The following is a 12,565-nucleotide window of genomic DNA, read 5'->3' as shown; positions in this document are numbered from 1 at the left end:
GAAAGCGATATTGAAGAAGAGAAGGAACATTTGCATATGTGACCAGGAATGAGGCACACTTTGCCACTGATTTAATTTTTTACTCTTTTGTGAAACAGGGTCAAGCAACAGGCCAAGTACATTGTAAGAGCATCCATAGTTCCAAATGCCTCTTCATTTGCTATTTATAGATGAAGGCCTAAGTATCTCATCCTAATTCATCTCGAGGAAGCAGGGTGTGGCAACAGCATTTTATCATGGTTGTTGTGGCTTCTGAAAGCAGAATTCCAAACCACAGGAGTATCTATCTGATAGGCATCTAGGAGAAAGTATGCTATTTAGGAAGGTCCGGGATCTTAGAAATAAATTTAGGTGACACCAAAGCATGTTTTGCAGATCTGGTAGAATTTTTTCAGACTAAAATTTTTTGTGACCAAATACCTCTTGTGAGGCCAGCTGTAGTTTTGCAGGCTGCTCACACAGCAGTGGAGTTCCTCCATTGTACCCTTTTCTCTCCCGGCCTTTTGTTTTCACCCACTCTCATGCTATCTCCGGTTGCAATTGTGGGCATTGTTTCCTCAAACTGGCCATGTATCAGAGTCACTGAAGGAACTTAAAAAAAAATTGATTCTTAGAGCTTGCTGTAGACTCCTGAATCAGAATTTCCTGGGCTGAGGCTCAAGAATCTGTATTTTTACAAAGCTCTTCAGATGATTCTGACGAGTAGCCAGGTTTGGGAATCACTGGTGTAGTGGAAAGAATTTTATTTGCACCTAGGCTCAGCTACCTAAGCAACTTTAGACAAGTCAACTCTTGGACTATCTGGAAAACAGAGGAAATGACATGTACATAACAGAGTTGTTGCAGAATTAAATGAAATTACATATGTGATCCATCCCTATGTGTATTTAATAGGCTGAGTTGGTTAGTACTCTGCTGGTGACCTAGAAGCTTCGCAGAGTCTTTTCCTGAAATAGTGTTTAGCTTCCCCTTGTTTACCTCCTTATGAAACTTGCTTTCTCCCTTTGTCAGTCACCAAGCGTAAGGCCATATGTAGATGAATCATAAGACCATTATGCCATGTGTTCTAAAAGCCTTCCAAGTTCATTGCTGCAAGAAACGCTCAACATAATGTGTATTATTTCTTGATATCTCTTTGCCAGTACAGTTTCCATTTCTGGGAAATTACATAGACATGTCTGGATCCAACTCTTTCATCTTTGCATTTCCAACTGCTCTGTTTTCCTTCTTTCTTCCCATCAAATTCTCATATTTTGACAGTTTTAAGACCAGCTCTTCCTTGATCTTTTCCTTCCTATAATATATTGAATTGAAATGAGCCCATTCTCCTTGGTGTGCCTTCCCTCCAAACACAAAATACTATGAAGTTCAGAGTCTCTGTCTGTCAGCAGGCTGACATCACACAAAGTTTGTGGTTTCAGCCACCGTAAACAAGAGTGTTTTAAATGAACTCTGCCTCTTTTCTCCCAAGATCACAGAAAGGTTGGGACAAAGTGAAATGAATTTTTAGTAAGAAAAGTTACTTATTAAAAATAGCGGTGATTAAAGTATCTAAATTGATTCAGTAGGAGGAATTCGTAAAATGCTTTAACTTAAAAGGAAATACTCTCGTTGGCATCCACAATGAATCAGAAGGAAAACACTCTGGCCTCTTGAAAAAGCTATTTACTCTGTCCAGTGTTGATAATATGTGCCCAAAAAAGCCCTTTCTCTTATGATGTGAGGGAATAAGGCAAACTACGTGTGAGAGCATCTGATCACATTATTCGGGAATGCTACAGTTTTGCTTGTGGACCCAGTCGGTCTGAGCGTATTAACAAATGCAGTATTAGCTGCTGACATTGTTTTGTATCTAACACATCCATTTGTAAAAATAGAATAAATACTATGGTCACATTTTCAATCCTCCTCTTTATTTAAAAAAAAATACTGCAATGTGGTTTGAGTTGTGAATCTATTGAAGACATCTTTGATGAATCAATTGTCAAGGTATATGTAAAAAGTGACTTGGAAAATTTCTCCTGGGTTGTGGATGGGGGTGGTTGGGGCATCTGTCCATCCTTTTTCTGGCTCTTCATTGGCCCTTTCACTCTCTAAGTTTATCCACTGTTAAAATAAAAATAACTCCCTGTCTCCTATGCCAACCTCTCTCAGAAATTTCTGGTGTATGATTGACTAATTGCAAAGTAATTTGACCTTATTGGATAACTGATGTCATTTAAATATGATGCATTATTCCTCATCAGACACTCTAGAATAGCATCATCCAGTCAAAAGCTTCCAAAAGTTGTGGAGGATAACTAAGCTAACAGCTGATCCAAAAATCAACAACAACAAAGTCAAAGGATAGCAAAAAATGAAAAAGTAAAACCCCTATCTTCATCTTTTTCATTCATGCCATCGTACATCTAGGGGAAAAAATGGTTCCCATGTCAATACTAATAATAAAGTTTGGGTTTGATTTACATCTTTGCTGAAATTAGTCATTTTTTTTTAGAATGCACTTCCTTATTTTATCAAATAAGAAGGTTGTGAAAAAAAGCTGTCTCTAAAATTCCACAGTCTACCCTTTGGTCACACTTTCTCCTTTGGAGCTGTTATAAAATAGTGAGTTGATGGACTAAACTGAGATCAGAACAACTGGGCTCGACTTTGACCTTTGAGCATTCAGCTTAACCCACGCTTCAGCTCCTTCTGTGAGGAAAATACAGATTTCCTGATTCTATACTTTTGACAAAGTGGAGGAGGAAAATATGATGTGGACCACTTTCACTTATAAGAATAATAGCTTATGAATGCTGGCTTAAATTTGTGTATCAATTAATAATGATAGTTAACATTTAAGATCTTATCATGTGTTAATACTGTGATAAGTACTTTAAATATTGGATATGGTCAACTGGCACACAGTATCTACTCCTGTCCCCTTCTATGTGCCTTCTTGTGGAGTAGAGGCGGGAAAGCTCAAAATTATTTTAGATGACTCCCAGGCAGCTAGGGCTCTGGAAGCAAAATAGAACACTAAATAGGTGAACTCCCACAAGATTTTGTATGTGGAAGAGAAGAGAGAAAAACTATTTTTCTGCTGCTATTTCTGCTATTAGAAACCATAGCCCCAGGCAAACTCAGCATTCCCCTGTCAAGACTACAACTTTGGGGGTGTCATGCATCAGTGGTATCAGTGTGGTGGTGGTAGTGACATCAGCCACCACTTCCTGACCTCTGTACCCCAGCTATGCTGGTGACCTTGAACTAGTTAAGCCCAGCTATGGATCCCTGCCCCCTGCTTCTCCACATCTTCAAATAATTTTTGTAAGCACCCCATTCCTTATATTCAATCACTTTCATCTGAAAATATCCAGAGTAAAGAATTTGTTTCTTACACTGAAATCTGATTAATTCTGAATTCGGCATTCAACTCAAGGATTAAGACAGGTGCTGTATTGCAGGGAATTTATCCTCACACCAGTGTGATGAGGTGGGTATTACCTTTCCCGGTCGTCAGGTGAAAGAACTAAGATTCAACAAGATGAAATAACTTGTTCAAAGTCGCACAACTCATAAAGTAGCAGAACCCAAGGTCAGATGCACATCTAATTACAAAGTTCCGTACCTGACCGCTCTGTTAAACTGTGATGGTACAGGACCAAGTACATAATAATCATGTACAAAAAGCTGAAGATTTATTTACTTATTTTGCTCTAAACTACGTGAGCGAAGAGTCTATATCTTGTACATTTTTGTTTAGGACTCCCAAATCACAGAACATAGCTCAGTATTTGGCACCTGGAACAAGTCTTTGATAAGTTACTGCCGAAAGAATAAATGAACAAATGAATAAATAAATGGTATTATGATGAGTCCTATCAAGGAAAGTGACACCAAAAGATGAAAAATTTGTGATGATCTGCTTGAGGATAAATCACTATAGTTGCCAAATTGGTTTTATTATGATGTTTCTCACTCTTTGTGTGCTCAAATGCCTCTGCAAAAAGCTGTTGCAAATATTTTTATGTTTTCTGTGTATCTATTTTTGGTTTCTGTTGAGAGAGATAGCTTATCAGCAAGTTTTATTGTCACATTAAATCTGTTAGGATGGGCTTTTTGGTCTGTCTCACCCCATCCTGTAACAGCTTTTTCTAAAAGATTCTTTCTTTACAGCTTACAAGTTAATGTCTCTAAATGCAAATTCAAGGACACATTTCTACTAGAATCTTTGTAAACACCTTGCCTTTGCTTACGAACTTCAGAAGCCAATGTGCGACATCCACAAATCTCTTGCCAGCTTTCTCTCCAGTTTCCTCTGTGCTCATTAGCAATCAAGCTTCTTTCACTAAATACTTATGATAATTTGTAGCAGCCGCCCTCTTTTTGCAGGGCTGGTGGGCACCAAATCTGTTATACTTTACACATTTTCTTTTAATTGCCAAACCCATGTGTATTTTAGGAGGAAATTTGATGTGTATATTTCTGATTCATCTACAATAATGTCACCAAACTATTTGGAGAGAGTAGGCTGAAAGCCACAAAGTCTTGGTAGAGTCTCTTTTTCTTTAGCAACAGGAAGTCAGGTATGTGAAGAGCAAGCCCCCCGAATCCTGCCATGCCATGCCCAGGCTATTGATAAAACCCAGGCTTCAGGAGGCTTCAGGGAATGTTACGTTTTCAAGATACAGTAGTCCCCCCTTAGCTGCAGGGGATACATTCCAAGACCCCCAGTGGAGAATACTGAACGCCATATATTCTATGTTTTTTCCTATACATACATACCTATGATGAAGCTTAATTGATAAATTAGGCATAGTAAGAGATTAACAACAAAAACTAATAAAATAGAACAATTATAACAATATACTGTAATAAAAATTACCAGAATAAAATAAAAAACTTAAAGGAAGCCTTTTATTGTTTCTCTTTGGCATATCCAAATTGCCAGCATCACTACTCTTGTGCTTTGGGGCCATTATCAAGTAAAACAAGGGTTACTTGAATACAAGCACTGCGATACCACTACAGTTGATCTGATAATCAAGCCAGCTACTAAGTGACTAACAGCATGGATCCACTGGACAAGGGAGGATCCACATCCCAGGTGGGAGGGAGTGGGACAGGTCAAAATCTCATCATGCTACTCAGAACAGGGTGTAATTTAAAACTTATGAATTGTTTATTTCTGGAATTTTCCACTTAATATTTTTGGATTGCGGTTGACCACAGGTAATTGAAACTGGATAAAAGGGGACTACTGTATACACCCCTTTAAGTAGGTCTGGGTTTCAATAGATCTCATGAAGTTTCTATTGAGTTTCTGGGAGTTTCTATTGACGAGCGATGGCGCTGACCTGACCCGCTGATTCCTCACTGGGGCTCTAAGCAAGCTCCCATTGATTGGCCAAATTTTCCCAGTGTCTCTCTGTTCTATTTCCCAACGATGTTTCCAAGCACTTGATGTAGTTAAAGGTTGGCATATGCCCTGTGTGCTGCCCACATGGCTACAGGATATCCCCATGGTCAGAGGATCACTGGCAGAGGAAAGCCTAGGATGTAAATTGATGCTGAGGCTGCCCATGGATCTGTCCTCCTAGAGACCATGAGGTGAGCAGACCAGACCACTGCACTAGTCTGGTCTATTTCTCTATAAATAGGTCATGCACAGCTATCCTAGGAGTGCAGCAAATTGAGGTATTTGCCTAGAACCCTGTGCCCTGACACTTCCTAACTGCCAACATTTGGGAAGTGACTTAGGAAAAAAGGGAAGAAAAGAGAAGTTCTGTTGGTTGGTTTTCAAAGGAGCTGAGAATCATATACACAACTTAAAGTCCATCTGTCAACCCCACTAAAGGAAGAGGTGATACCACCCTTCCTTCTTTACACATAGTCTAAGATAATAAACCTTTTGTGACTTCTTTAAAATGTTCCATAATGTTCATTCATTCAGCAAACAGTTTTTGCCTTTGTCAGGCCCCACGCAAGTTACCAGGATAGAATGAAAAATGAGACGCAGTCCATGGCCTCAAGGAGCTTACAACCCAGTAGAATGAGGCAGATACATGATGAGTAAGCATCGGATAGCAGTGTGGTACACGGGAAAGAGTATCGACTGTGGAGATCGAGAGACCGAAGTTCAGGTTCCAACTCTGTCGTTTACTAGTTGTGGAGTCTTGGTTAAATCAAATAACCTCTCAGCATCAATTACTTCCACTAGAAAATGTAGGGAGGGAGGATTAAATGAAGCGCATATGCAGAAACCGCTCTGCATATACAGTAACTCTCATTATTATGCCCCGTTACAGGGACTGCATGGAAGTATGTGTGAGGTCCCCAGGAACACAGAGGAGGGTGATAAGAGAGTCAGGGTTGCCTGATTTGGGGGAAAGAGTGATCTGTGACCTGACTACTTCTAGGTGAACATTTTTGGGAAGAATACCTACCCAATATGTAGGAGTTCATATTCTCCTAGAATTACCCTTAAATATTCTGACATAACGAGATGCAGATGGTACACACACCAGCATCGAGTCCATCTAGCTGTACAAATAGCTCCCAGGACTCACAAGACCTGGAAATTCTACATGCCTGGAATTTCAGTACTTCTAGTTCCCTGGCACCCTTCTTCTATTCTTTCTTGTCTAGGTTATAAACTTGAATAGCCTTTGGCCTGGTCTGTGTACTGTCACCAGGGATCTTTCTAAGATATGAACTTGATAATGGCCCTACCCCTTATGAAATCATCTTGGGACTTCCTACCCTTCAGGATAAGACCCACATGCTTTAACGTGGCTGGTTCAGCTCTTCATGACATAGTCTCTGCCTCCCTCACCAGATTTCTCTCTTAGTTTTCCCCTACATGTTACCCCTAAAACTTTCACCAAACTGGACTCCCACATGCGCTATTGTCCCTTTCTCCCCTACAGTTTTGCACATGCATTCTTTTCCCTGAAACATCTGCCTTCCAGTTTCCCTCCTGGCTTTGAAAAACTCTTTGAGACTCAGGTTGGGTGTGAGCTTTTGGTTCCCTTTCCTGTTCCACCCACTCTGGGTTAACTGCCCCTCTTCTTGGTCCTCATAATACCTGCATGGCTTCTGGTACAAATTCTGTCACCCTATCAGTCTCTCTATGTTGTGAGTTGCTTGGGTTCATAAATCATTTCTATCTCCCCACCAGGGACAGTCCTCACTCATGAAATCTCTCAGCTATCCTCCTACTTGTTGGTGTAGGAATAGTCTCTGCACAGATTAAACTGAGTGCCCAATGAAAGAGCTACCTCTAATGCCAGTCTTTTCTGTGTTTAGGGGGAGAACCTGAAGGCAATCTGGAGAAGAGAGAAGAAATCAGTACTATTCCTGGGAGAAAGGCCACTGGCTCTTCTTGACTATATAAGTGGCATAGGGAGATCCCAGCATCCTGGGAAAAGGATGTAACTAGACCTATTCTGTTTTTAGCAGTCCTTGGAGAGAGGGCAAGGGTGAGGATGGTGAGGCCGTACACGTTGCAGCTGCTCCACATGTTCTTGGAGCTGGATTACACTGTAGAAAACAGCTGTGACTGTGTGTTAAGAGAGTTTTAAATTCAGAGCCCAATCCTGGAGCCCTACGTCGGCCACCCTAGGGCCTGAGTCAGGCATCCCACTAGAGAAGTGTCTAGGCAATAGGCAACACTAAGCTTCACCAACATGGCTGTGTGGCAGCAAGAAATGTCCTCCATGGATGACCACGCTCCAGTAATCCCACCCCATTCCACTTCAGGTTGATGAAGTACTCTGGGGTTCTTAGACAATTGTTTGGAGGGGCCCTAAGGAAGGAGATTCTGGTTGACAATCCAGCTGAAATTTGCTATTTTAAATAAATGTCCCCATTTTCCTGGCTCCGCTGTGCCCCTGGGCCAAGGCAGTGGCAACTTACTGGCAGAGTCTTACATTCTGTGGCAGATACAGAGGACCTGATGATTTCTAGTCTCCAGGTCCTGTGCCTCTGGCTGTGGCTGGCGTCTGTGACATTTCTCAGTGAAGTTTGGTGTCTCTGAAAGTTCCAGAGGAAGAGGGAGGATGCACCTGCTGCCCTTTGTATCTCGTTGTGTAAAGCAGAAACATCCCCCTTGCAGGCTTGCCAAAGAAATAGAATTCTGTTCCAGAAGGCCTGGGAGGTGTGGGGTGGGTGGTCATGCTGCCTCTTGTTGTGTGGCAGTGAGTGTGGAATTGTAGATTAAGTGGATGAATCCAGTTTTTCAAGATCTTGTCACCTCCAGGTAGCTGCCTAACCCAGACAGATGTCCAACTCGCGGACAGAAATGCTTCATGCTCAAAACTGGTCCTTTCAGGAATCCCAGGTGTGTCCTGGAACATTCTGCATTGTTGGGGGCAAATGTATTTTGAGGAGTCATCCCTAGAAGACCGAGTCTGGTGACCTGGCATTTGGCTCCATTTGTGTGTTGTTGGAGGGCGTGCAGAGGGGAGGGCAACTGGCTTTTGACACATCTGTGGAAAATAATGCAGTAAATTCTCTCTCCTTCTCTCTCCCTCTACTTCTCTCTCTCCTTCCCTCTCTTTCTCAGTAGCACAGAGGGAATTCTCTTCTAGAATGGTCCTTTTGTAACCTCCTCCAGGGCTAGGGCAGCGTGTCCTCAGGCTGTGTAACTGCTCCCCAGGGCCTCTGTCTGGCTAGACCCACAGTGTGAGTTCAATCAGGATTAATGGCTGATGTGCTAGCACCGTATGTCTCACATTCTGCCCACTGTGCCCAGCATTGTCTTCCTTTGTTCTCCACGTGAGGTGTGGAGCAGGAAATGTTGGTGGGGGTCAGAGAGTACTACCATCTTCCTGGTTTCAAAGATCCTTGGCTAGCATGTTGTGGAAAAACTGATAGACTCCAGAGGTGAGGTAATGACTTATCCAGCCCCTGGGAAAATCTGTGTGTCTCTGCTGAAGATGCAGTCCAGATTCCACCAGAAATAAGTGGTCTTTTTGGTGCAGCCACTATGGAAAATAGTATGGAGTTTTCTCAGAAAATTAAGAATAGATCTACCATATGATCCAGCTATTCCACTGCTGGGTGTCTATCCAAAGAACCTGAAGACACAAATGCAAAAGATACATGCATCCCTATGTTCATCACAGCCTTATTCACAATATCCAAGATGTGGAAGCAATCTAGGTGCCCATTAAGGGACGAATAGATAAAGAAGATATGGTATATATACACAATGGAATACTACTCAGCCATAAGAAATCATGAAATCCGGCCATTTGTGACAACATGGATGGACATTGAGGGTACTATGCTAAGTGAAATAAGTTAGAGGGAGAAAGTCAAATATCATATGATCTCACTCATAAGTAGAAGATAAAAACAACAACAAGAAAACAGAGACAGAGATTGGATTGGTGGTTACCAGAGGGGGAGGGCGAAAGGAGTTATTACGCACAAATGGTTGGTGATGGATGGTAATTAGTGTTTGGTTGGTGAACATGATGTAATCTACACAGAATTCGAAATATATTATGATGTACACCTGAAAGTTACATAATGTTATAATCCAATATTACTGCAATAAAAAAAATCTCATAGTAAAACTAAAACAAAAAGAGAAAGAAAAAATTATTCTGGTGTACAATGTATTTTCATGATGGCAAATCCATGTCTCAATTTATTAAGTGATTTACAAAACAAAAACAAAACAAAACAAAAACCAAACCAAAACAAACAAATCAAAGAAGTGGTCTTTTTGAGTCTGTCAGTCTCATGGAGGTTTCCCTTCTTTACTGCCTCAAGTCTCCTTCCTCTTTCCTTGAGAATCCCTTCTCCTCCCAGGGACTCTGACTCCTCACCATTTAATTCACTCCCACCCCCAGGTTTGCTCTCGGAACCATCTGCTGCTTCCCTCCACAGCACCCTGGGGAAATTCTCTTCATTAATCTCCCTTTTTGCTTCCTCACATTTTCCATAGGCTTATCCAGTAAAGCTTTATACCTTGTCCCATATTGCTATTTCTAGGTCGATGCTTACCATAATCTACCCTTACTTTTTAACCATGAATTGTGCTTTTATTGTGGAAAATTTCAAATATACATAAATGTAGAGATAGAAGCACAATGACCCCTATGCACCCATGACCAGTTTCAACAATGATCAATTTATGGCCAATCTTTATTCATCTGTATGCCCAATTCCCTGCCCCGCCATCACTACCACTGAAGTACTTTAAAGCAAATCCAAGAGATCTTAAAATTTTATCTGTAAATAATTCAGTGTTTATCCTTAAGAGATAAGGGCTGTTGTAAAAAATATAGTCATAATGCCATGTAACACCTATGTGTCACCAAATATCCAGTCACTACTCAAATTTCTCCAATTGTCTGATCAACGTGTTTTTCATTTGATTTGTTTGAGTCAGAATACAAATAAGACATACATCGTATTTGGTTTTTATGTCTCAAGTCTTTCTTTTTAATCCCTGACATTTATTTGTTGAAAAAAATCTAGGCCACTTGTCCTGTAGTCTCCCCGATTCCCAATTTTGGTGATTGCCTCCTCATGCTGTGTTTAACATATTTCCCTACTCCTTGTATTTTCTATTAGCAGGAAGTTAAATCTAGAGGTTCAGTTTAGACTGTTCTAGCAAGAATATTTTATTGACAATGCTTCCTATTGATCCCATCAGGAGGCACATCTTATTGGTCTCTTTTCTGATGTGATTGACTGGTAGGTTCTGATGCTGCTGGCCTCATCTATCCATTGGGAATTAACTCCTTGGTGTTTCGCCCAGTGGTTTGGAAGCCACTGATGATTACTGACCATTACAATCTCCTTTGGAAATCTGTATAAAACGAGTTACTCCACCCTCTTTTTTCTTTCTTGAGAGACCTTTATGACAAACTTTTACCTTCCTCAGTGACTGTCAATACGGCTCACACTATGACTCTCAGCAGTGATTTCTAACTTTTTGGGGGTCACAGATCCCTTTCAGAACCTGGAACCTGTTCATAAGAAAAAAAAACACATAGATGCGTAGCTGCACAGAATTCCAGTTAGTGCTAGAAGCTCTTGGGCCTCAGGTTCACCCTGTACTCTACAAGCTTGTGGAGCAGCTTTGACTTTGTCCAGAATCTTTCTACCCTGCTCTTCTCCTCTAAATCGAAGACTCCAGCTCTCACATTCATGATTCTGTCTTTTGTTCCCTGACTTCATGGTTTTGCTACTTCCTCAAGTCCATTGATCTTCGGCTCCACTTAACTCTCCCTACTTCCTGTAGCTGTCACAACTGAGATACCATTTACTGTCACTTGAAATTTCCCTTTGCCATGAATCCAAACTCAGCTTCCTTCTGACCACCAAACTCCTCGACATTTCCCTCTCTTTTTCCTTTATACCTATTGAAGCTTAGTTTGGTCCACGTCATGTCCTTCACTCTTTTGACCTCTCTCAGATCTTTGCTCTCAGCCCAACCCATTACAAAGCCTCAAATCTATAATGCCTGAAAATACAAGCCTCAGTGTTGCTTTCTCTGGTGTTTCAGAATCTTCGACTCCTTGATGTTCTACCATGTGCCAAATCTGTGGGGCTCACTCGCACACCTGCCCTATCTGATTTTCCTCCCAAGGTGATGGATAAGGTTACCAAGCAATGCTGACAGTGTCCTTACAAACTCAGACTCAGTTAAACCAGTCTCTCAGCACTGTTTGCCTACTTTCATTCATCTTTTCCTATTTTCCTATTTCTATGCTACTTAAGATGCTGTCCATGGACCAGCAGCATCAGCATCACCTAGGAACTTATAAGAAATGCAAAATCTAAGGCCCTACCCTGGATCTACTGCATCAAGATGTGAATTTTTAACAATATCCCCAAGTGAATCATATTCACTTTAAAGCTCAAGAAGCACTGCCCTGTCCGTTCCCCACAATGGTGGTTCTAAATTTTTCTCGTAGTACTTAATCTTGATTCCCTCCAGACGACTGCATCAGTCAGGGTCCAACCAGGAACACAGAAAATACTCTAAGGATCTCAAACAGAAGGATTTTAATATAGAAAATTGGTTACCCAGGTGACGGAAGAGACAAGTCAAACTGGTGGGTGAAATAACCCAGAGATTAACAATATGGCATAAGCCATGGCCTCCTTAGGCTGCAAGGACCAGAGGAAGAGATGACAAGACTAGAATCTGGGGGCCATGTTCACCTGGCAGGAGACAGACCCTCAGAGAAGATGCAGCTACTGGGAGAGAAAATGAATTACCTCACTTTCTCCCATTCTCTTACCTTCTACTCTTCTCTCAGTAACCTCACGTTAAATCCAGCCAGAAATCAGCTAACAGGGGAGGCTGGGAAACCCCACTTGCTATCTGGAGAACAACAGGGGAGGGCAGAGAACGTATCCGAAGGCAAACAGACCAAAGACAGGCACAGCGACCTAGACACAGCGACATAACTCCTTCCTGCTTCACTATACTTCCTCCATCATGACCTCAAAACATCTGTCTATAGCTATTTTTTCTTCCTTCTCTCCAATCTCAGAGAAAGAGATGTCCTTTGGTTGTTCTAAGAGAGCTAGAACCGGAATGAAATATAAC

This window comes from Equus asinus, chromosome 2, assembly GCF_041296235.1.
Source record: "Equus asinus isolate D_3611 breed Donkey chromosome 2, EquAss-T2T_v2, whole genome shotgun sequence".
NCBI classification, from domain to species: domain Eukaryota; kingdom Metazoa; phylum Chordata; class Mammalia; order Perissodactyla; family Equidae; genus Equus; species Equus asinus.
This window is presented reverse-complemented; position numbering follows the sequence as displayed.